Below are 25894 nucleotides of genomic sequence, written 5' to 3'. Positions count from 1 at the left end.
CCATGTTCATGGATATGAAGAATCAATATCGTGAAAATGGCCATACTGCCCAAGGTAATTTATAGATTCAATGCCATCCCCATCAAGCTACCAATGAGTTTCTTCACAGAATTGGAAAAAAAACTACTTTAAAGTTCATATGGAACCAAAGAAGAGCCCGCATTGCCAAGACAATCCTAGGTCAAAAGAACAAAGCTGGAGGGATCACGCTACCTGATTTCAAACTATACTACAAGGCTACAGTAACCAAAACAGCATGGTACTCCTTATAAGAAAATTAATTCAAGATGGATTAGAAACTTAAATGTTAAACCTAACACCATAAAAACCCTAGAAGAAAACCTAGGTAATACCATTCAGGACATAGGCATGGGCAAGGACTTCATGTCTAAAACACCAAAAGCAATGCAACAAAAACCAAAATTGACAAATGGGATCTAATTAAACTAAAGAGCTTCTGCACAGCAAAGGAAACTACCATCAGAGTGAACAGGCAACCTAAAGAATGGGAGAAAATTTTTGCAATCTACTCATCTGACAAAGGGCTAATATCCAGAACCTACAAGGAACTCAAACAAATTTACAAGAAAAAACAAACAACCCCATCAAAAAGTGGCCAAAGGATATGAACAGTCATTTCTCAAAAGATGACATTCATACAGCCAACAGACACATGAAAAAATGCTCATCATCACTGGCCATCAGAGAAATGCAAATGAAAACCACAATGAGATACCATCTCACACCAGTTAGAATGGCAATCATTAAAAAGTCAGGAAACAACAGGTGCTGGAGAGGATGTGGAGAAATAGGAACACTTTTACACTGTTGGTGGGATTGTAAATTAGTTCAACCATTATGGAAAACAGTATGGCGATTCCTCAAGGATCTAGAACTAGAAATACCATATGACCCAGCCATCCCATTCCTGGGTATATATTCAAAAGAATATAAATCATGCTACTATAAAGACACATGCACACGTATGTTCATTGCGGCACTATTCACAATAGCAAAGACTTGGAATCAACCCAAATGTCCATCAGTGACAGACTGGATTAAGAAAATGTGGCACATATACACCATAGAATACTATTCAGCCATAAAAAGGGATGAGTTTGTGTCCTTTGTAGGTACATGGATGCAGCTGGAAACCATCATTCTCAGCAAACTATTGCAAGAACAGAAAACCAAACACTGCATGTTCTCACTCATAGGTGGGAATTGAACAATGAGATCACTTGGACTCAGGAAGGGGTACATCACACACCAGGGCCTATTATGGGGAGGGGGGAGGGGGGAAGGATGGCATTGGGAGTTACACCTGATGTAAATGACGAGTTGATGGGTGCTGACGAGTTGATGGGTGCAGCACACCAACATGTCACAGGTATACATACGTAACAAACCTGTACGTTGTGTACATGTACCCTAGAACTTAAAGTATAATAATAATTTTAAAAAGTTAAGTGAGGTGCAATTCTATGCTAATTTCTTTAAAATTCTTAAAAAAATGTATGTTTTTCTAAAAAAAAAAAAAGAAAAAAAGAAAAAAACAGTAGCCCTACAAGGGAAGAAATCTTCCCTTTTTGGGATAGCTCAAAAGAACTGATTGAAGACAAAATGTGCATTGTTTTCTGATGAAAATACTTCAATAGACCTTCATGTTTAAAAAGATGGCCAATTTCAGTTTTATTCCTACTAAAACTATATTGATGAAACATAATCACTCTATTTTGAACATTTGTAGTATGCCTTACTTTATTTCTAAGATATGATACTAATATTCCCCTACACTGACAATTTGGATGAGCTGAGAAAATAATAGAATTATTATTCCAAATCCAGCTCAATTTTCTTCTCTAAGTGTTTTGAGACACAATTTTGAAATGTTATGTTAGAACAGTATAACTTTCCAAAAGTTAAATGTAGCAAGAAAATCAGTAAAGAATACTGATAATATAAATTATCCACACTGCAATTTTTAAGTGTATTAAAAACTGTTCCTTTTACATTTCCAGGTAAGCAGGCATTATATTCCCCAGAAGAGTAATTGAAATGTAGATATTATTAGACATATCTTCTAAAGAGATCTCACAAGACATTATGGCATGGAATAAAAAACTATTATGCAATGATTACTTTCAGACTTCTTAAAGATTACTTTGTATATCTGTAAATCTCATTCACTTAAGGTGTAAATAAAATTTCCCTTACATCTGTATTTTTGTGTTAAATTCTAAAAATGAGATTAAGGTTTTCAACATTTATTTCCAAAGAAATTTCTTGATTTGAAGAGAATAAAAAACAAAAATTGTAATATATTGCCAGTTGTCTGTTGACATCGATTTTGCATATATAAAATATGTATGTCAATTCTGAAGAGATTACATCTATTAATAATAAATACTACCATTTTATATGATTTTATTTTTAAAACCATTAATCTGAAATGAACAATGCATGTCTTGCATCTGTTCTTTAGGTACTGACAATTTTAAAAATGGAAATATCAAAACAATAGGGAATATTCTCTTTAATATTTACTATTCTCTTTTAATTGTTCATGTTAAAAGGAACCCTAATCAGAATTATATCACATCCTGAAAGCCAAAGGGCATTATTTTCTCCATGACTAAATAGCTTCAAGCTATATTCCCAGTATATCAACTTTTTCTTTCTTAGCTTTGATTAAACTCTTCAAAATGGCATTACTCTACATCTAAATATCTCCTGAAAAATGAAAGCAAAGTCTCAAAAATGGCATTACTCTGTATCCAAATATCTCCTGAAGAATGAAACCAATACTTCAACCAACTTAAAATTTAATACTTACAAACAGAAAAGAAAATTGGCAATTCTCAGTATTTGAAGGCAATAAAAGGATCACTACAGTAGTGTAATCATCCAGTGGTTTCACCTTTCCTGCTACCTAGACAGAGCCAATTTATCAAGACAGGGGAATTGCAATAGAGAAAGAGTAATTCACTCACAGCTGGCTGTGCAGAAGATGGGAGTTTTACTATTACTCAAATCAGTCTCCCTGATCATGAGCATTAAGGGATCAGAGTTCTTAGGGATAATTTGGTGGGTGGGGGAAGGCCAGTGAGTTGAGAGTACCGATTGGTCAGGTCGGAGATGAAATCAGGGGAAGTTGAAGCTGTCTTCTTGCACTGAATCAATTCCTGGGTGGGGGCTGCAAGATCACATGAGCCAGTTAATTGATCTGGGTGGTGCCAGATGATTCATCAAGTGCAGGGTCTGCAAAATATCTCAAGCACTGATCTTCAGAGCAGTTTAGGAAGAGTTAGAATCATGTAGCCTCCGGCTGCATGACTCCTAATAATCATTTTTAGTCTTGTGGGTAATTTGTTAGTCCTACAAAGGCAGTCTAGTCCCCAGGTAAGAGGGAGGTTTGCTTTGGGAAAGAGCTGTTATCATCTTTGTTTTAAACCATAATCTATAAACCAAGTTCCTCCCAAAGTTAGTTCACAGCCTACACCCATGAATAAATGAGGACAGCTTAAAGGTTGGAAGCAAGATGGTGTCATTTAGGATAGATCTCTTTCACTGTCTCGGTCATAATTTTGCAAAGGCAGTTTCAATCGCATCTAAATTGATTCTTCTGCCACTAGAATATTCCCCTACTCTATCCATCTTGCACATTTAGACTAGATTAATCTTTCAAAACATTACTTCCATCATGGCCAATGCTATTGTTTATTCTTGGATTAAGAATTTCGAGTGATCCTTAATTTTTTGTTGGCAAAAAAGAGTCAAACTTTAGTGTAGTTGAAGAGAATTATTCTGAACCAAATATGAGTGACCAATGGCTGGTGATAGAGTCCTCAAAAGATCCTGAAAACATGTGTCCAAGGTGGCCAGGCTACAACTTGGTTTTATATATTTTAGGGAGGCATACAACATCAATCAATACATGTAAGCTATACATTGTTTTGGTCTAGAAAGGTGGGACAACTGGAAGAAGGGGCTTTCAGGACATAGGCATATTCAAAGATTTTCTGACTGGCAATTCATTGAAATAATTATTATCTAAAATCCACCTAAATATAAGTAAAATTGATATAAACTGTTAACAGATGAAAGGTATTAAGAATACTTCAAATGTTCAAACATTTATAGATATCTTTTATATATCTCTACTTGGGTAAAGAATAATGCATATTTCTTAAGCCAAGAGTATTTAAAATTCTGCAGTTTAAAGAATTTATTGAAATGTAACAGAAAATATAGCTACATTTAAAATGTATCATTTTTATTTTATAAGCACATAGTATTTTTAATGACTTGGTTGATACTTTTGAAACTATGTATACAAACACATTTTGTTGGCCAATTATATCATTGCTAAAAAAAAATCATTGTTTTGATTATCTTTTTAGAAAGAAAAAAATGAAAATACGAACCACGCACTAAAAGTTTATTACCTTTAGATGGAAGAAAGAAACAGGGTGGGAGAACATAGGAACGCAGTTAGACTTATTTTAATTATTTTGTACTATGCTTTTAACAAGGGAACCAAATAAATGTTTTACATAATAAAAAAACGACTTAAAAATAAGAAAAAAATTGAAAGCAAACTGAGTTCCAGCAAAGACAGAGTAATAGAAGAGATTTAATATCCCTCCTGAAACAACCAAAGTATGAACCAAATGTACAAAACAATGGTTTGTAGAAATCTGAAAAGCAAAATAGGAGAGTGAACTCAGAAAAATGAGAAACAAAGGAGGTAAGAGCTTCAACTGTCTCAGCTTACTGACTTGAGAGCGTACCCATATGGAGGTGCCAAGAGTAGAAGCCAGAGGAAGAATGGGTCATTTTAGAATTATAATTATAAAAAGGCACATTAATTAAGGTAACATGAGAATATTTTAACAGGTTTTTGGATCTAAAAACAAAGCTTCAAAGTGTATGAAGTAAAAAACTGAAAGATTTATAGGGAATAATAGACAAATTCAAAATACTGTTAGAGATTGCAATAATCTCTCTCAATATCTAATAGAATAAGTAAAGAGAAACTCACAAAAAATAGCGAAGACCAGGCCGGGCGCAGTGGCTCTCGTCTGTTATCCCAGCACTTTTGGAGGCCGAGACGGGCGGATCACGAGGTCAGGAGATCGAGACCATCCTAGCTAACATGGTGAAACCCCGTCTCTACTAAAAATACATAAAAAGTTGGCCGGGCATGTTGGAGAGAGCCTGTGGTCCCAGCTACTCCGTAGGCTGAGGCAGGAGAATGGCGTGAATCCGGGAGGCGGAGCTTGCAGTGATCCGAGATCGCCCACTGCACTCCAGTCTGGGTGACAGAGCGAAATTCCGTCTAATAATAATAATAATAATAATAATACCGTACAAATAGTAACTAAAATAAAATAAAATATCAAAGTGATCTTCATGTCAAAAATTGTTACCATCAATAATTAATTCATCTAGAAGATATAAAATTATAAACACATATGCACCAAACAAGAGTTTCAAAGTATAAGAAGCAAACATTGACAGAATTAAAATGAAAAAGTGTGATTCCTATAGTAATAGATGGATACTTCAATATTCCACTTTCAACAATGCATAGAAAATCCACATAGAATACCAGTAAAAAAATTAAAGACATGAACATGACTATTAAAAAATTAGAACTAAGAGACATATATAAAATGCTCCAGACAATGTTTCTGAGCACAAATGAAATATTTTCCATAAAAGACGATGTATTAGGCACTAAAAACGACTCAATAAATTTTAAAATATTGAAATCATATAAAAATCTTTTCTGACAATAATGGAATGAAGGTAACAATAACTGAAAAATAACCTGGAAAATCTAAAAATGTAATTAAGCAACATATTACTCGATGGCAAATGGATCAAAAAAAGAAATCACAATAAAAATTAGAAAATAATTTGAAAAAATAACAAAAGAAAAATACACAAATTTACAGCATGTAGAGAAAAAAGTGCTAAGAGACATTTTGAGCTGTAAACATCTATATTAAAAATTAAAAATCTCAAATTAAAAATATAACTTTTTATCTGAGAAAATAAAAGAAGAGCAAACTAAACAAAAAACTAAGAAAGGAAACAATGAAGATTAGAATGGAGAAAAACTGCGAAAGAAAATAGAAAAAATATAACTCAAAAGTTCTTTTATTAAATGAACAAACTTGAGAAATATTTAGCTAGAGTGACTTAGAAAAAAATAAAAAGATATAAAGAACTAATATCAGAAATGTCTCACCTCTCCTATCCGACATAGTACTGGCAGTCCTAGCCACAGCAATCAGGCATGAGAAAGAAACAAAAGGCATCCAAATAGAAAAACAAGATGTCAAATTATCTCTCTTAACTGACAATATAATTCTAAATTTAGAAAAACATAAAGACTCCATCAAAAGGCTCTAGAACTGATAAACGACTTCAGTAAAGTTTCAGGATACAAAATCAATGTAAAAAGTCAGTAGTATTTATACACACCAATAACATTCAAGCTGAGAGCAAAATCAATAGTGCAATCCCATTTACAGTTGCCATAAAAATAAAATAAAATAAAATACCTGGAAATATATCTAACCAAGGAAGTGAAAGATGTCTATAAGGAAAACAACAAAACACTAATGAAAAAAATCAGAAGGCCACGAATGGTGGCTCATGCCTGTAATCTGAGTGCTTGGGAGGTCAAGACAGGTGGATCGCTTGAACCCAGGAGTTCAAGATCAGCCTGGGCAACACAGAGCAATTCCATCTCTACAAATAATTAAAAAATTAACTAGGTGTGGTGGCACATACTTCTGGTTCTAGCGACCTGGGGGGCTGTGGTGGAAGAATTTCTTGAGACCAGATGGTCAAAGCTATGTTGAGCCATGACCACACCACTGCACTCCAGCCTAAGAGACAAAGTGAGACCCCCCCCAAAAAAAAAAATACAATAAAGAAAAGGAAAGAAAGAAAGAATAAAGAAGAAAGAAAGAGAAAAACAGGAAGGAAGGAAGGAAGGAAGGAAGGAAGGAAGGAAGGAAGGAAGGAAGGAAGGAAGGAAGAAAGAAAGAAAGAAAGAAAGAAAGAAAGAAAGAAAGAAAGAAAGAAAGAAGAAAGAAAGAAAGAAAGAAAGAAAGAAAGAAAGAAAGAAAGAAAGAAAGAAAGAGAAAAGAAAAGAAAAGAAAAGAAAGAAAGAAAAAGAGAAAGAAAGATGAAGAGAGAAAGAGAGAAAGAAAAAAGAAAGAAAGAAAGAAAAAGAAAAACAAACCATAGATGACACAAACAAATGAAAAAAAAATTCCACATTCTTGGTTGGAAAGAATAAACATCATTAAAATGGTCATACTACCCAAAGCAATCTATAGATTCAGTACTATACTTATCAAACTACCAATAATTTTTTTACGGGAGTAGAAAAAAACTACTCTAAAATGTATATAGAATCCCAAAAGGCCGTGAATAGCCAAAACAATCCTAAGCAACAAGAGCAAAGCCAGAGGCATGACTTTACCTGACTTCAAACCATACTATAAGGCTACAGTAACCAAAACAACATGGTACAGTTACAAAAACAAGCACATACAGCAATGGAACAGATTAGAGAACCAGAAATAAAGCCATACACCTACTACCATCAGATATTTGTCAAAGCAAAGAAAAATTTGCAATGGGGAAAAGACCCCCTATTCAACAAATGGTACTGGGATTGCTGGCTATCCATATACAGTAGATTGAAACTAGACTCCTACATTGCACCATATACAAAAATTACCTCAAGATAGATTATAGATTTAAATGTAAGACCTCAAACTACAAATATCCTTGAATGAAATTTGAAAACACCATTCTGACCATTGGCCACAGCAAATAATTTATGACTAAGTTCTCAAAATCAAGTGTGACAAAAACAAAAATTTACAAGTAACAGCTAACTAAACTAAAGATCTTCCACACAGCAAAAGAAACTATCAACAGAGTAGACATACAACCTACAGAACAGGGAAAATATTCACAAACTATGAGTCCAACAAAGATCTAATATCCAGTATCAATAAGGAACTTAAACAATTCAGCAAGCAAAAGCACAAATAATCCCATTAAAACATGGGCAAAAGACATGAACAGCCACTTCTCAAAAGACATACAAGCAGCTAAAACACATATGAGCAAATGCTCCTCATAACTAATGATCAGAGAAATTCAAATAAAAACCATAATGAGATATCACCTCATACTAGTCAGAATGGCTATTAAAAAAAAAAAAAAAAAACCGGTGCTGGCAAGACTGTGGCTAAAAAGAAATGCTCAACATTTTTGGTGTGAATGCAAAGTAATTCAGCCACTGTGAGAAGCAATATGGAGATTTTTCAAACAACTTAAAATAGAGCTACTATTTAACCTAGGAATCCCATTACTGGTTACATACACAAAGAAAAACAAATCATTTTCCCAAAAAGACACATGCACTTGTAGGTTTCACAACACTGTTTATAGTATTAAAGACATGGAATCAAACTAGGTGCCCATCAACAGTGGATTGGATAAAGAAAATATGGTACGTATGCACCATGGAATACACAGCCATAAAAAATAATGAAATCATGTTATTTGCAATAACATGGACGCAGCTGGAGGATATTATCCCAAGTGAGTTAATGCAGGAAGAGAAAACCAAATGCCACATGTTCTTAGTTATGAGTGAAAGCTAAGCAAGGGGTACACATGAACACAAAGATGGGAACAAGAGACATTGAAGACTACTAAGCAGGAAGAGAGGGAAAGATGGAGGGGTTGAAAAACTCCCTGTTGGGTACTGTGTTCACTACCTGGCTGATGAGATCATTCAGAAACTGAACCATGGCATCATGCAGTATACCAAATAAAACAATCTTCACAAGTACCCCCTGAATCTAAAATAAATATTGAAACTATTTAAAAAGTGGATATTACTAACAACTTTACAGAATAATAAATGATTATAAGAAAATAATATGAGTAAGCATACTTCAAAATTTAGATAACCTAAATGAAACGGAAAATTCCTAGAAACACAAAATTACCAAAACTGACTCAAGAAGAAATAGAAAATTTATACAAATTTACAAGTAAATAATGAATCAATAATCAAAAATCTCTCATCAAAGAAGAGTCCAAGGCCACATGGTTTCACTGGTGAATTTTACAAACACTTAAAGAACATTTAAAGTCAATCATTTCAAACTCTTCCAAAAAATGGAAGATGAGGAAACACTTGCTGACTCATTCTGTGAGGCCAGTATCACCCTAATACCAAACCTAGACAAAGAAATCAGGAGAAAAAAAAAAAAAAAAAAAACTACAGAACAATAACTCCTATAAACACAAATGTCAAAATCCTCAACAAAAACTAGAAAACCAAATCCAAGAATACATTAAAAGTATCATATATTATAACTAAGTGGGACTTATTTCAGAAGTGCAAGCTTAGGTCAACATAAGACAATCAATTAATATAACACACCACAATAATAGAAGAAAAGCTGTAGATAATAATGTCAATTGAAACATAAAATGATTTTGCCAAAATGAGCTTTTCTCATGATAAAAACACTCAGAAAACTTTCTCAACTTGATAAAGAGCATTTAAGAAATATCTACAGATAACATAATAGTCGATGGGAAAACTGAAAGCTTTTCTCCTAAGGTAAAGAACAAGACAAGGCTGCCTATTTTCATCACTACTGTTCAAAATTGTACTGAACATTCTAATCAGAGCAATCAGGCAAGAAATATAAATAAAGGCATTCAAATTAGAAAAGCAGAATGAAAACAATCTCTGATCACAGATGACATACAATGTATAGAAAATCCTGATGGATCCACAAAAGACGCTACTAGAACTTAAGCACATTTAATAAAGTTACAAGGTACTATGTTACAGCTGTGTTTCTACACACAAGCAATAAATCATCTGGACAGAAAATTTAAAGAGTGATTATATTTTCAATAGCATTTAAAATAATAAAATGCCTAGGACTAAATGTAATCAAGGAGTTGAAGTATTTGTACACTGATCTATAAAATATTGTTGAAATATATTTTTAAAGACCTAAATAAATGGAAAACCATCCCATGTTAATTGGTAGGAAGACTTAATGTTGTTAAGATGGCAATATTATCCAAAGAAATCTACAGATTCAGTGCAATCCTTGTGCGATGGTTAATACTGAGTGTCAACTTGACAGGATTGAAGGATACAAAGTATTAGTTCTGGGTGTGTCTGTGAGGGTGTTACCAAAGGAGATTAATATTTGACTCAGTGGGCTGGGGAAGGCAGATCCACCCTGCATCTGGTGGGCACAATCTAATCAGCAGCCAGCAAATATAAAGCAGGCAGAAAAACGTGAAAGAGGAGACTGGTCTAGCCTTCCAGCCTACATCTTTCTCCCATGCTGGATGCTTCCTGCCCTCGAACATCAGACTCCAAGTTCTTCAGTTTTGAGACTCGGACTGGCTCTCCTTACTCCTCAAGCTTGTAGACAGCCTACTGTGGGACATCGTGATCACAAAAGTTAATACTTAATAAACTCCCGTGTGTGTGTGTGTGTGTGTGTGTGTGTGTGTGTGAGAGAGAGAGAGAGAGAGAGAGAGAGAGAGAGAGAGAGAGAGAGAAACTGTTGTCTCTCTAGAGAACCCTAACTAATACAGATTTTGGTATCAGGCATGGCTCTGGAGGAACAGAATATTAAGGATGGAGTTCTTTTGTTGGTTTTGGAGTTTCTGGAGTTGGTTGCATAATATGATTATATCCAAAAATGGTAAGGACTCTACTTCTATTAGTATGAAGAACACTGATAGTCTTTGTCATGATCTGTTTAGAGAGTTATACAAAATAAATGTATTTGACACTCTTGATTCACTGCTCATGAGAGGCAAGGAGTTTAGTGACTCTGTACATAATACATTTGACCATATGTAGAGAACCAAGGAGCATAATGAAGCTGGTTGGTTGCTTCTAAGTTCAGTGGACAAAGTGATGAAAGAAAATAATGAACTCAGGGATTCTGTCTCTCGGCTTCAAAAGCAGATACTGAGCCTCCAATATGCTAAGATTGCCCTGAGAGTCTTATTTCCTGTAGAGAAAGAGCTGAAACTGTGGAAAAAACAGACACAACCTCTTATTGTGTGAGTGGCTGAACTGCAATGAAAGATCCATGTACAGCCTTGCCAGGTGTCTACTATTAAAGTGAGGACATTGATTGGAAAAGAATGGGATCCTGAAACTTGGAATGGGGATGTGTGGGAGGACCCGGGTGAAGGTGGGGACACTGACTTTTTAAACTCTGATACATCTTTTTTGCCAGAAGGAACAGCTTACCCATCCCCAGTAGTGGCAACATCCCCTCCCTGACCCATGCTGCCATCAGCCTTCCTTCCTTTGTCTGAGGAGATAAAACCCTGTGCTGCTGCTTGAGGTAACAGTGATGGCCTCCCCTGTGGCAGCTGCCAAGAAAAATAATGTTGATTCTCCTGGGGAATCACCCTCAACACTCCTTTTTGCTTCTACACTTATAACTAGACTAAAGTCCCAGCAGGCCTCTAGAGGTGAGGTTGAGAGTGTGACCCATGAGGATGCACACTACACTCTAAAAGACCGTTTTGAGTTCTCTAATTTATATAAACAGAAATTTGGAGAACAGGAATAGGAATGGATATTAAGGGCATGGGATACTGGCGGAAGGAACATTGAGGTGGATCAGCCTGAATTGATTGATTTGGGACCAGTAAGTAGGGACTCTGCTTTTAATGTTGCAGCTTGAGAACTTAAAAAAGGTTCTAATAGTTTATTTTCTTGGTTATCTGAAATATGCACAAAATGATGTCCCACTGTGAGCAAGCTGGAAATGCCTGATCTCCTTAAGTTTAATGTAGAGGAAGGGATCTAAAGGCTTAGGAAGATTGGGATACTGGAATAGATTAGACACTTTAGACCTACTCATCCCAGCTAGGAAGGTCCAAAAAATATACCCTTGACCAATGCCTTGCAAAATAGATTTGTGAGGGCAGCACCTGCATCTTTGAAGAGCCCTGTAATTGGTCTTCTCTTATATCATATCTAACAGTGGGAACTGCAGTCATTCAATAAAAAATTTAAATACAATGTGAGTAATTGGATCTCAAGGTTGCAGGGGCCAAGTGACGATGCTCAACCATCAAAGGCAAGGTGGGTATAGCTACCATAATCGACAGCAAAGACAAAGCAGCAAACAGAATAGTCTGACTTGTGTAGCGCTCTGGAATTGACTAATTAATCACGGTGTTCCTAGAAATGAAATTGTTAGCAAGCCTACTTCATTCCTACTTAATCTATATAAAGAGAAAACTTCTAGGTCAAATGGATCAAAGACTAATTTGAATTACAAATCAGAGAATCGTAATCTCAAATTAACAATGTAATTTCACACCTACAGGAACTAGAAAAACAAAAACAAAACAACCCTAAAACTAAAGAAGAAAAGAGGTCATCAAAATCAGATCTGAAATAAATGAAATTGAGATTCAGAAATCAATACAAAAGATTAACAAAACCAAAAGCTGGTGCTTCAAATGGTTAACCAAGATTCATAAGCTGCTAGTTAGATTAATAAAGAAACATAAACAGAAAATCCAAATTTTTCCAGATATACAAAGAAGAGCTAGTACAAATCCTAGTAAAATTATTTTTTAAAATATCAAGAAGGAGGGACTCCTCCTTAACACATTTTGTAAAGTCAGTATCATTTTGATTTTAAAAAGAAAACTAGCAAAGGCACAACCAAAACAGAAAACCTAAGGCTAATATCCCTGGTTAACATACATGCAAATACCCTCAACAAAATACTAGAAAACTGAATCCAGCAGCACATCAAAAAATTAATTCACCACAATCAAGTAGGTTTAATTATTGGGATTCAAGTTTGTTTGAATATATGCAAATCAATAAATTTGATTCATCACAAAACAGAATTAAGAGCAAGAGCTCATAATCATCTCAATAGAAACAAAAAAGGCTTTTGATGAAATTCAACATCCTTTCATGTTTCAAAACCCTCAACAAATCAGGCTATGAAGAAACATACTTTAAAATAATAAGAGATATCTATTACAAACCTATGACCAACATCATACTAAATAGTCAAAAGCTGAAAGCATTCCCCTTGAGAAGTGGAACAATACAAGGACACCCACTTTCACCACCAATATTCGACATAGTACTAGAAATCTCAGTCAGAGCAATCAAGCAACATAAAGAAATAAAAAGCATCCTAACAGGAAAAAAGGAAGTCAAACTATCTGTCTTCACAGAGAATATAATTGTATACCTAAAATCTTCACAGACTGCACCCAGAAGGCTTCTAGCTCTGATAATTAATGTACAAAAATCAGCAGTTTCTACCAATAGCTTGCATGCTAACAGGCAAATCAACAATGAAATCATATTTATGAAAGTCACAAAAGGAATAAAATACCTAGGAATGTAGCTTACCAAGAGGGTGAAATATCTCTATAACAATAATTACAAAACAGTGGTGAAAGAAATCAAACACAACACAAACAAATGGAAAGACATTCCATGCTCATGGAGAGAAAAAATCAATATAGGTAAAATGGCCACACTGTGCAAAACAATTTACAGATTTAATGCTTTTCCCATCAAACTACCAAGGTCATTTTTAACAGAATTAGAAAAAAAATCCTAAAATTCATAGGAACCTAAAAAAAGCATGAATCACCAAAGCAAACCTAAGTATTAAGAACAAAGCCGGAGGCATCACACTACCAGACTTCAAACCATACTACAAGTCTATAGCAATCCAAACAGCATAATACTAGTACAAAAACAGACACATAGACCAGTGGAACACAACAGAGAACCCAGAAATGAAGCCACATACCTACAGCCACATGATCTTCAACAAAGGTGACAATAAAAAACAATGGGGAATGGATTTTCTATTCAATAAATGGTGCAGGTATATCTAGCTAGCCATATGCAGAAGATTGAAGCTGGATCTCTTCCTTTCACTATATACAAAAATCAACTCAAGATGAACTAAGGATTTAAATTTAAGTCCTAAATATTAAAAACCCCAGAAGAAAAAGTAAAAAATACCATTCTCTGGACATTGGCCATTAGCACAGAAATTAGGACGAAGTCCCCGAAAACTATTGCTACAAAAACAAAAATTAAAATAGGACCTAATTAAACTAAAGAGCTTCGCACAGCAAAAGAAACTATTAACTGAGTAAGCAGACAATGTAGAGGATGGGAGAAAATGTTCACAAACTACACACCTGACAAAGATCTGATAGAATCTACATGAAACTTAAAGAATTCAAAAAGCAAAAATCAAATCACACCATTAAAAAAATGAGCGGAAGACACGAACAGCACTTCTCAAAAGGTCATGCACAAGGAGCCAACCAATACATAAAAAATGCTTATCATTGCTAATCTCTAGATAAATGCAAATTAAAACCACAATGAAATACTACCATCCACCGGTCAGAATGGCTATTACTAAAAAGTTAAAAAATAACTGACGCTTTCAAGGCTGTGGAGAAAAGGAAGTGCTTATGCACTCCTTGTGTGAATGTAAATTAATTCAGTCACTGTGGAAAGCAGTGTGGAGATTTCTCAAAGAACTTAAAACAGAGCTAGTACTCAACCTAGGAATTCCATTACTGGGTACATACCCATAGGAAAATACATCATTCTACCAAAAAGATGCAAGCATTCATATGTTTATAGCAGCACTACTCACAATATGAAAGACATGGAATTGGCCAAAGTGTCTATCAACAGTGGATTGGATAAAGAAGATGTGGTAAATATACGTACATCATGGCATACTATGCAGCCATAACAGAAACAAAATTTTGTCCTTTGAGGGAAGACATATTGAGCTGGAAGCCATTATCTTAAGCAAAGTAATGTAGTAAAAGAAAAACACTGCATGTTGTCACTTATAAGTGGGAGCTAAACACTGAATACATGTGGACACGAAAATGGGAAAACTAGACACTGGGGACTGCTTGAAAGCAGAGGTAGGAAAGGGGACTTCAGTTCGAAGGCTAGCTACAGGGTACTTTGCTCACTACATCAAGCCTTAGCAACATGTAGTTTACTTGCCTAACAAACTTACACATGTACCTCCAGAACCTAACGTATAAGCAGAAAAAGAAAAAAGTTGAAAAAACAAAAGATACTCAACTTCTTTAGTCATTAGGAAAATGCAAATTCAATCAACAGTGAGATATCACTCAACATCTATTAAAAGAGTTAGAATTTTGAAGAACTGACCATACCAAGTACTGACAAGGATACAGAATATCTGGAAGCTTAATACACAGTTGGTGGAAATGTTATGTGGTACAACCACTTTGAGAAACAGTTCAGCAGTTTCTTAATAACTTAAACATATACCTACCATATAATTCCACTCTGAGATATTTTTCAAAGAGAAATAAAAGCTTGTATCCATACAAATACTTGTACTCTAATGTTATACCAGTTTCATCTGTAATAGCTAACAACTGGAAACAACTCAACTGTCCACAAATATGTGAACGAATAAGTGAATTGTAGCATATACATATAATAAAATATTGTAACCATAAAAATGAACTATCCATATATTCTACAATGTGAATGAATCTCAAAACAATTATTCTGAGTGCAAGAAGCCAGGCAATAAAAGGATATATACAATGTGATTTCATTTACATAGAATTCTATGATAAGTAAATTAATGTACAGTGACAGAAGTCAGAGCATTTGTTGCCATGGATAGATAGGGTGAGTGGAGAGGAGCAAAAGGAAAGGATTAGAAAGGGGATCGATGAAATTTCAGGGAGTGGAGGATGGGTTCCTTATCTTAACTGTGCTGTAGTTACTTGAATGTATCTATATGTCAAATCTTATTAAATTGCACACTTTATGTGCAGTTTATTGTATGTCATTTATACTTCAATAAATTTGTTTTAAAAAACAAACTGAAAAAAATCCTAAGTATTTATCAAGTCAATGACATAACCAGCAGAAAAACATTATCTCAAGTGACTTGAAAACAGTGTTTCATTGTGTGTATCTAATGGATACATTATAAAGACTAAAACATTATAAAGAAATATTAAATTGCATTTAGTTGTCTTGTTGAAAGTAATACTATTCACCTTTAACTTCAAAATATCATATCGTAGAGATATAAATATAAAATCAAACAACTAGATATAATTCCTGAAATATTTTACATTAATTGGAAATAGCTATATGATCTCAGGAATTTTTTCCTCTCTGTGTGTGTCACCTATGTATAATTTCCTAGATCTGTCTACTAAAAACCTTTAGAAGTAATGTCATACGAGTGGTGACAATGTTTAGATTATGATCTGTAAATGACATTATCCAGTAAATGAAACCAAAACCTTGGAGAAATGGCTGTTTTAAATTCTGAATAAGGAACTTATAGGATAATTTGTGTACACCTTATTATATCAGACAGTTGGCAAGTTATCTAGTACTTCTAGGGTAATGTTAAAAACACACAGAGGCCGATTTTGACTAGTACTCACTGAGCAAAGATAGGGCTATTTGAGCATCAATATATTGAAAACTGCAACACATTAAATAGACATCAAATATAAAAATACTTCAAATACAAAAAAATCTAGTCATTCATAAAGGTACTTAGAACTCACTAGTCACCTTTGGAGGTTGCCAGTACTCCAATTCATTACTCCAACATGTATAAATAAGGTGAATAATAAAGCATGTATCCTGCCTTTTTTTTTTTTTTTTTTTGTAAGGAAACTGCTTCAAGGTTATCAAATAGTTGATGAGTAGTTCTTCATAGAATTAAAGCTAATAAATTCAGACTGATTGATAACAATTACAAAATGACCATTTTGCAGCCTCTAGCAAAATAAAAGACCTGGGCAACAATCATCACAGTTGCTGGAGGAACTTTATTATGGGTGTACGAGGCTGACAACTCTTGAACCCTCTGATCAATTTTAGGAAATTACATTTCCTCTGATTTGACACTATACGAAGTAAACAGCACCACCTATGAAGGACTCTCGCTAAAATAAGTAAAATTGAATCTAATTAAACCTAAAAATATATTGACAACATAAACTGGGAAATTAAAGGAGCATGGTAAATTACACCAGACGGATGCAATCAGCTAAATTTAGAGACTGGGAAATTCTACAGGACAAATTATCCACATTCTTTAACAAATATGTGGCTTGTTAAAGGGGTAAAGTGAACCTGTTAGAGATTAGAAGAGATCTCTCAACCTAACACAAATATGTGACTTTATTGAGTTCTGCTTCAAACAAAGCAAATGTAAAACTATATTTTTTGAGACGCAATGAAGAAACTGGACATGTACTGCTTACTGGATGATATTAACGAATTATAGTTAATCTGGGGATGTAATAATAAAATTATGGTTGTATTTTTTCTGTTAACACACCGAAGTATTTTTGGGTGAAATAATATGTTTGGAATTTGCTTTATAATTACGCCAGAAAAAAAGTAAGTGTGGATGGCGAATAGACGAAGCTAAAATTGCAAAGTGTTGATAATTTTTAACCTGGGTGATAGATATGTAAAGATTCATTATAACAGATTCTGGTTTTTTATGTCTGAAAATTAAAATGATAAATTTTAATAAATAATTGGGTTAATAAGCCTATGTAGAATATAGAAGACCATATTGCCTAGTACCTACAATATGCCTATGGAAATATTTTAACTAATTTGTAAGTCATAATATAATGTCTGTGGATTCAGGTTACCTAGGTATAAATTCTGGCTTTCCTGCTTGCTACCTGTACAACCTTGAAAAAGTTGCATAACCTTTCTAAACCTCAATTTTCTTAGCATTTTAATGAAAATAATGACTTTTAATGAAAGTATTGACTTCATAGAGGCACTATGAGGTATAACAAATAACCCATGTGAAGTGTTAGCATAGTGCATGGCCATAATAAATGTCTAATAAAGGTTAATTGCTTTCATTAATCTGTAGTCTCAGGCTCCACTTTAAAAGAGGAGAAAAGTAATGAAATTACCACTTGTAACACATAAAATTCCAAGCTGGATATAATCTTCAGAAATCATCTTGTATCCTCTGACAATTTACAGCTGAAGTCACCAGAAAGAGGAATGGAATAGAGACTATATTATTCACATGGAATAGAGAAGATGCCATAGGACCTATTTTCCATCTCTTCGATAATTTATTTCTCTGTTTCTCCCTCTGGACCCTGCTTTCCCCTAACTCACATATTATTTAAGTTTATAAAGCAAAACTATACACAATTATTTTAAAATGGTCTGACAGTGCAGAATATAGACATATTTCTTTATACTTTGTACATTATAATTACTTCACACCGTACTGCAAGAAGTAGCATTTATAAATAAGAAACTTCGGGAACAAAGATATTATACCAATTTGAGAAAGTAATTTCAATTATGTACAAATCATTAAAATAATAGTCATTTATTATTGTTAAGTATCTATTACTGTAATTATGTTCCAGGTTTTCCCTCATGAGCTCGAAATGCTTTTCAAATCTATTGAACTCTACTCTCTAAGCCTTTCTAAGCCTCTTCATCGCACAGTACCTCTGTTATCCAGCACACTACCAAACAGTGTTCTTTGACATTTATGTTAAATGTCACTTCCATTATATTCATTAATACCTAGAGTCACAAAATGCACAAAAATGCACCTAGGGTTACAAAATGCACAAAATTGTCTTAACAGCAATCACCTAAAATCTATAAGTTTAAATCTATCTATTTCTAACATAAAACTTTTTAATTTAGAAAATGTGAGTGCACCTACTTGCAGACAAGATTTTTTTTTTTACTGTGAAGAAAAAACATCATAGGGTCCTGATGTGCTTAAGAATTTACAGATTTCTGAATTATCAAAGAAACATTACCTATTGTTCAATCTATATTTATTAAGTACATTTTATCATAGTCTAAATATTTAAAACTTTGGAATTTGGCAGCTCTCTAGTAACATAAACATATTTTAACATCTGAAACAGTCAATTTTGTAATATGCTTAATAGAATAGAGCTTGCCATAGAAAAATGTATACTTAAGAAAATGCCACCATTTTTCAAGACCTTTGGGCATCATGTAAGACACTGCACTGGCAGTTAAATGGAAATTGTTAAAGCACTTTCTATGTGTAGCAAGTCTGAATGTGAATTAAACATTAATTCATCATTTCCTATACCCTACTAATATTCCTTTGATATATGTAGGAGCCACGGTTTGTTTGGAAGTATAAAAAGAAAAGTAACTAGAATTATTCCATTTATGTGACTAATAAAGTGACATATACTGAAAAAAAATCAAACCACTCTTCTGATTTTATAAAGGTTTGTGGTCAACATTACTTGAACATTACCCATAAAGTCTTGATTTGGACATACTGGGGATGGTTGTTACATGGCTGTGGCTGCAGATAAAATATCGAACTCTCTATAGGTGTTCGATACATAAATATACAAATTCAATAAACACATACATGAAAGCTAAAGTATCAATAAGGAAATCCATTCCCAAGATGCTTTGAAAAGCTCAGTGAGTGCATCGGGTAAGGAGTATGGAAAGGCTCATTGAAAAGCAGAGCTTTAAGGTAATATACACATTCTTGAAATTTCTACTTAAAAACTCAGTTATCTCAGTATTTTACTTGTATATACAGGCCAGTGGATATCTAAGCAAAACTATTGCAGAGGACAATTCTATTTGTGAATGCTAAAAATACATAATCCATACCACTGCAAACTCTGGATACAATCAAAAAAGTATACATAGTGTTGATAATATATTCCAAAAAATAGCTTTAATAAAGATATAAAAGGGATGACTGTTGAAGTGCAACTTAAATCACTTACTCATTGTGTAAGGAAAATGACAAACAAGTTAACTATGAAAACTGAGAACAGGCATCAGATTTATGTTGTTTCATAGCAGTATTTCAAATGATTTTTGAGATTTTTCTTAAGTGTGTTACCATGCAATTCTAATTGAATTGACCTTTCTTCCATATACTTACAACAATATTTTTATGATAACCATGCAACTAATGCTTAATTCCTCATGCAAATTTTGAAAGATATTATTATTAATAAAGGTATATCAAATCTTAAATATTTAATATATTTCTTCTTCTAATATTAATGCCAGATTTATATTATTATAAAAAGAAAATAATAATTATATTGTTATTTCAGACAACAATGAGAGCCAATGTGTGTAATTAAGAAAACAGGAAATTCACATTCACGGTCTTGAATTAATAAGGTTTACTATATATACTTTTCAAATACATCAAATTTACATTGAGCTTACATTGCATTTTAATTGGATATGTTTGGATGGAAAAATAAAATATATCAATGATGATACCCTTCCTAAATACATCCACAGACTAATCAATTCAAGAATTTACAGTAGACAGCCTATAAACATTATCCACCTATCTTTTCTTCTCTAGAGCTAGCTCCACCCCTACCCCAATGCAGGAGATCCAGCTGAGACAATTAATAGCAGAACACTTCAGTAATTCAGGTGCAGTTCACTTTTAAAAGGCAAGTCAAAACCCAAAAATTAAAAAAAGTTATATTATAATTAAAAATCACTTTAAATTTTTATAATATATTTTGATATCCTATTTCAGAGTTTATTTGACAACTGATTCTTGAAAAGACATCTCTTACATTCAATCAATTGTAACTTTCAAAAGATTCCCAATCTTGTATTTGGGATATATTTTGTTCATTTGCTCATTTTAAACTTACAATCTGTTTTAATTTTAATTCTTTCGTTTCATGTTCTGAATGCCTTCATATTTTTTTCTGGCTATGAAATTAACAGATACATGCTACTAAAAATATAGAAAACTATGGAGAATAATACAGAAGTCAAATAATCTTATCACCTAGATAAAACTGCAATTAACTCTTGGTGTATGCATTGCCAGAATTTTCTATGCACAGATGTCGATACAGGTATAGAAATTATATTTTCTACAAAAATGATCAAGCTATACGTTCTATTATTCAAGCTCCTTATCCCACCCAACAGTGTACCACAGATACAGTTTCATATCTATAGATACTGCACGTCTGCATCATTTTAACGACTACAATGTTCTAGCCAATTACGAACTATTAAAGTAGAGTTAAACTTTTAGGCCTCGATTCCTGGATGTTGTACAGAGAAATGAGCAATCTATCAATGAAATGCCTCTCAAATCAAGGACTGAATGATTGAGAAAGATGTATTCAATGACCAGTTACTATAGTTAATTCTTTTGTCCTGGGAGAAATATGCAACTACAGTTACTTCATACCAGTTAAAATAAGCAAAGCTTGAAGAATTTATTTAAAATTCTGTAAAATTTAATCAGAAGGATCCTCACCCAAAAAAAACCTCATGATGCAGATAAACACAAAATTCCTACTCAAACACGATACATAGTAAAAAATTATTTATAACAATATTCTTTTCTTCCTCTATTAGTTTTCCCTTTTTATGTTTTCCCTTTTCAAGATCTCTCTACTACTCTCTTTTAACAATTGTTTACGGACTTACAGCCAGCAAACCCCCAACTTATATTTTTTTCTCTATTGATTCTCTCCAGCAAAAACCAACTAAATACCTTTTAACACTAAATTCAGTTCTTGATAAACAATAAATAGCCAATGATAAATTATTGCACTTAACATGCGTCTTTAAATAAAATAAAAATACAAACATGTACTTCCTGGGAGATAATATTTTAAAAACTTTTAGAAGTGAATAGGTTCATAGACAAAATTTATTTCATTAAGCTCTGTTCACTATTCCATATTAAACAATGCAGCCTGAGGGACTCACACAAATAACTTCAATTTTATTTTAGTTCTTTTATGTTTTTCTTTTTTTTTTTTTTTTTTTTTTTTTGAGACGGAGTCTTGCTCTGCCGCCCGGGCTGGAGTGCAGTGGCCGGATCTCAGCTCACTGCAAGCTCCGCCTCCCGGGTTCCCGCCATTCTCCTGCCTCAGCCTCCCGAGTAGCTGGGACTACAGGCGCCCGCCACCTCGCCCGGCTAGTTTTTTGTAATTTTTAGTAGAGACGGGGTTTCACCGTGTTAGCCAGGATGGTCTCGATCTCCTGACCTCGTGATCCGCCCGTCTCGGCCTCCCAAAGTGCTGGGATTACAGGCTTGAGCCACCGCGCCCGGCCTTTTATGTTTTTCTAAGAGGTAATGCAAGGGAAAGAAAACTACCTTTTAAAGGGAATGGACTTTATTCTGCAATTTTTCTGTGATACTTCTTTACACAGATTGAAACAGCACATACATGCGCGCACACACACACACACACACACACACTTACAGGAAAGATGTACTAGATGCTGTGTATATTAACTGACCTTGGCCTGCTTCTGCCAACTCAATGGCACATTTTCTCTCAAGCTTTTCACAAACAAGTACAGTGCTTCTTTGATGTTTGATGTGGGATGGTCGTATTCTCCGAGCAAACTCTGCAGGTATCTGCTGTTGAAATACTCCAATCTGTTCAAGAAGCAAATAAAATACAAATTCCACCAATTGACTGCCATCTTTAGAACTTTTACATTTTAGTCAGATGGTCCCAGACCTGGTTCATAGACTGCATATTCCTAATTTACTTTGTTGAAATTTAATCTGTGGTAGGGAGAGAAAATACACATAGTAAATTCCAATTTAATTTCAAATATGTGCTTAAAAAGTAATTAAATATTTATGTTTATCCCACTAGAGCCAATCAGATGAAGAGAAAACACACCATGGAGAAGAAACCTTTGCACCAAAGACAGAAATATTGACCAAGCAGGGTCTACATTTCAGAAAAAGCTATGAAAGAAGAGGGCACTTCATACAATTACTTTCAAAGAATAGGGGGGAAATGGCATACCTTTGTTAAAAGTTTCCTTAAGGAACCCAAATTAAAACTACACAATAAACTCAAAAAATTAAAGAGAAATCATGTTAATGCACAGCTTCATAACACTTGAGTGAAAATGTTCAACTAAATATACATTTATGACCCATAACTTATATTTTCTTTTTTTTAAAAAAAGAATGCTCTGTAATATAAAGACTTTATTGAGGTTTACTTCTTTTGTAAATTTTTACTTATTAAAAGGGATATTCTGATGCTCTAAAGATCTGATGACTTTTAGACTCTGAACTCAAGCTGTCAACCTGAAATATGCTAGGAAGATAGATGACAGCATTAGGCTCAGAAAAAAAAGACATACACACACACACACACACACACTAACAAAAATGAAAAACCAGTGTAGAACATTACAATAGCAATTTGTACCTGTGGGGAAAAAAGCACTGAATCTAGAAATTTATGGGGCTTAATAGAGGTTATACTTTAAGGAAGGAGCATATTTATGTAGAAAAATGAGAGCAAGGGGAAGCGGAAGGAAAGGAAATAACCTAAATTTGTACAATAATGAAGTTTTCAAGGATTGTGTGGCTATACCACAGATAAAAGTCTTACCATGTAAAACCCCATGGAACATGCTCAAACAGAAAGTTAAGTCATTAGCCCAAAATCTCTGTGATAAAATTTTTAAAAATTGTTTTGCTGTTTGACTTAAGAAAGACAAAATAATGCTTATAAATACTCCCATTCTTGATGTGTATACTTTCCTTGTAATGAAAAATATGCATCAAAATCAAACACTTGGAAAAGGTCTATTTTGTTAGATTGCTTGCATTTATAATTAGGGTAGAGGAATCTATTCTTTATTTATCAGAGTTTACAATAAAATTGCTTTGGGAAAGACAATTATCTTAATTTCTCTCGGTTTTCTGACCTTATAATTCACCTTATAAGACACCTCCCCTAGAAGATGACATAAAAGGATGCCTACAAATTATCAAGTCTAGCACTTGTTCCAAATGTTTGCTGCTAAAACCAGATCTTGTATTTGACGCAGTTCCTGTCAGGAATGTAGGCAGAAGCAAGCAACAGATTTTCATATATATTGGTATCAGGGCACTTAGAAATAAATTATAATTTAATAAAAATTAAACATTTGAATTTAAATACAGGACTGACTTTAGTATCAGCACACAAAAATGTCTTTTTTATAATTCACTGTCACTCATTTATTCATTCAAATATATTTATTAGGTACCTGCTCTGTAATTTAACAGGATAAACAAGATCTCTAACATCATGCAGTTTGTATTTTAGTAGGAGAGAAACATACAGTAAAAATAATGTATTTTTATAATGATTATTTTTTAATTAAAAATTAAAAAATTAATAAACAGGATAAGCATTAAAATATCAGAGTTATGTGTTCTTCAGAGAATTACAGTCCACTAATATAGAGAATGATTGAGTAGTGAGGGGAAAACTCTCTGAGGAGACAAAATTAAACTAAAACTTGAATGACAAGAATATTCTGGGCATTAAAGGATCATGTAGAACATCCCAGGCAACAATAATATTATGCAAAGGCTTTAAGGTGGAAATGGGTTGTAATCAATGTGTTGAAGAAACAGACAAAATGACAATATGGCTGAAGTGTAGTAAATGACAGGGAGAATCATATGAGATGAGGCAAGAAAGTGTAGTAGCCAGTTGGTGCAGTGCTTTGTAAACAAGGTAAAAGTTTGAATATTTTTAAGCGGCAAAATATTAGAAGGTTTACATAGGATAGTAATATGATTTGATGTAAACTCCCTTTCTCTGTATTTGTGCATAATATTCTCAAGAGAAAGGGGTGGCCAGAAATTTTATGGCACACTATTTTAGTTTTAGAGTCTGGATTTTATATCAATCATGTCTCTCCTGGTGAAGGAGAGAAAAAGAAAGATTTCTGCCTTTGTTTTTAGCTGTCATCTGTTTCATGTCATATGGACAAATAAAGCTCAACTATTGCCAACAGAAACATGAAAAATAAACAGACACATTTGTTTCTTTTTTTCTATACATATACACAGGTATACTTTTGGCAAGTCCTCACTTGTCTTTCCAGTAATATTGTCCCCAGTGTCCTGATATATCTTCTATCCCAGCCAGCAAATGATCAAAGAACTGCAACAGAACAAAACATGTGTCTAAATATATAGCATGTATGAGGAGCTTGGTCAATTACTATCAAAAAAAAAGATACATCGAAGGCATCTTCAATATTGTTGATTTCATCTGATTTGCTTATTTTTTAAACTTAAGCTTTTTTCAGGGTATTTGTAAAAAGAGGCATCTACATCTGTATGTAAGGATATTGGCAATATCTCTAGTATAAGCATTTAAAATGCTCTATTTAAAATTGAGAATGGCTTGGCATGGTGGCGCACTTCTGTAATCCCAGCACTTTGGAAGGCCGAGACGGGAGGATGGCTTGAACCCAGGAGTTCGAGACCGGCCTGGGCAACACGAGGAGACCCCATGTCTACAAAAAATTTTCACAAAATTAGCTAAGAATGGTGGTGCATGCCTATAGTCTCAGCTACAGGGGAATCTGAGCTGGGATGGGAGGATTGCATGAGCCCAGGAGGTTGAGGCTGCAGTGAGTAGTGATAGCACCACTGCACTCCAGCCTGGGCAACAGACCCTGTCTCAAGAGTAAATAAATATAAAATTACAAATGTACATATTAATCATAATCATGTGATGGATTTATTCATCTACTGAAGATCTGGGCTTGGTACCATGGAAGAAACAAAACAATTCAACGGCATGGTCTCTGTCTTTGAACCAAACTGGAGAGGCAAGACGAAAAGTAGATAGAGATCAAGTTCAAACTTGGCATGTGTATATGTACAAGTGCAACAAG

General features: G+C 33.9%; 1 protein-coding gene across 2 annotated transcripts in view; it reads right to left on the bottom strand.

The window, feature by feature from the left end:
- Positions 1-25894, bottom strand: part of LOC102122782 (TLR adapter interacting with SLC15A4 on the lysosome) — a 130166-nt gene that overhangs the window by 9971 nt on the left and 94301 nt on the right. For both annotated transcript variants that reach the window (XR_001487996.3, XR_010584524.1), the window contains 2 exons: positions 25082-25152; positions 22478-22619 (listed from right to left, as the gene is read on the bottom strand). The gene's annotated coding sequence lies outside the window, so the exon portion shown is untranslated. The remainder of the gene's footprint in view (positions 1-22477; positions 22620-25081; positions 25153-25894) is intronic.

The sequence above is a fragment of the Macaca fascicularis genome, chromosome X (genome assembly GCF_037993035.2).
Source record: "Macaca fascicularis isolate 582-1 chromosome X, T2T-MFA8v1.1".
NCBI classification, from domain to species: domain Eukaryota; kingdom Metazoa; phylum Chordata; class Mammalia; order Primates; family Cercopithecidae; genus Macaca; species Macaca fascicularis.
Note: the sequence above shows the minus strand (reverse complement) of the source record. Positions and strands in the feature narration are given on the sequence as shown.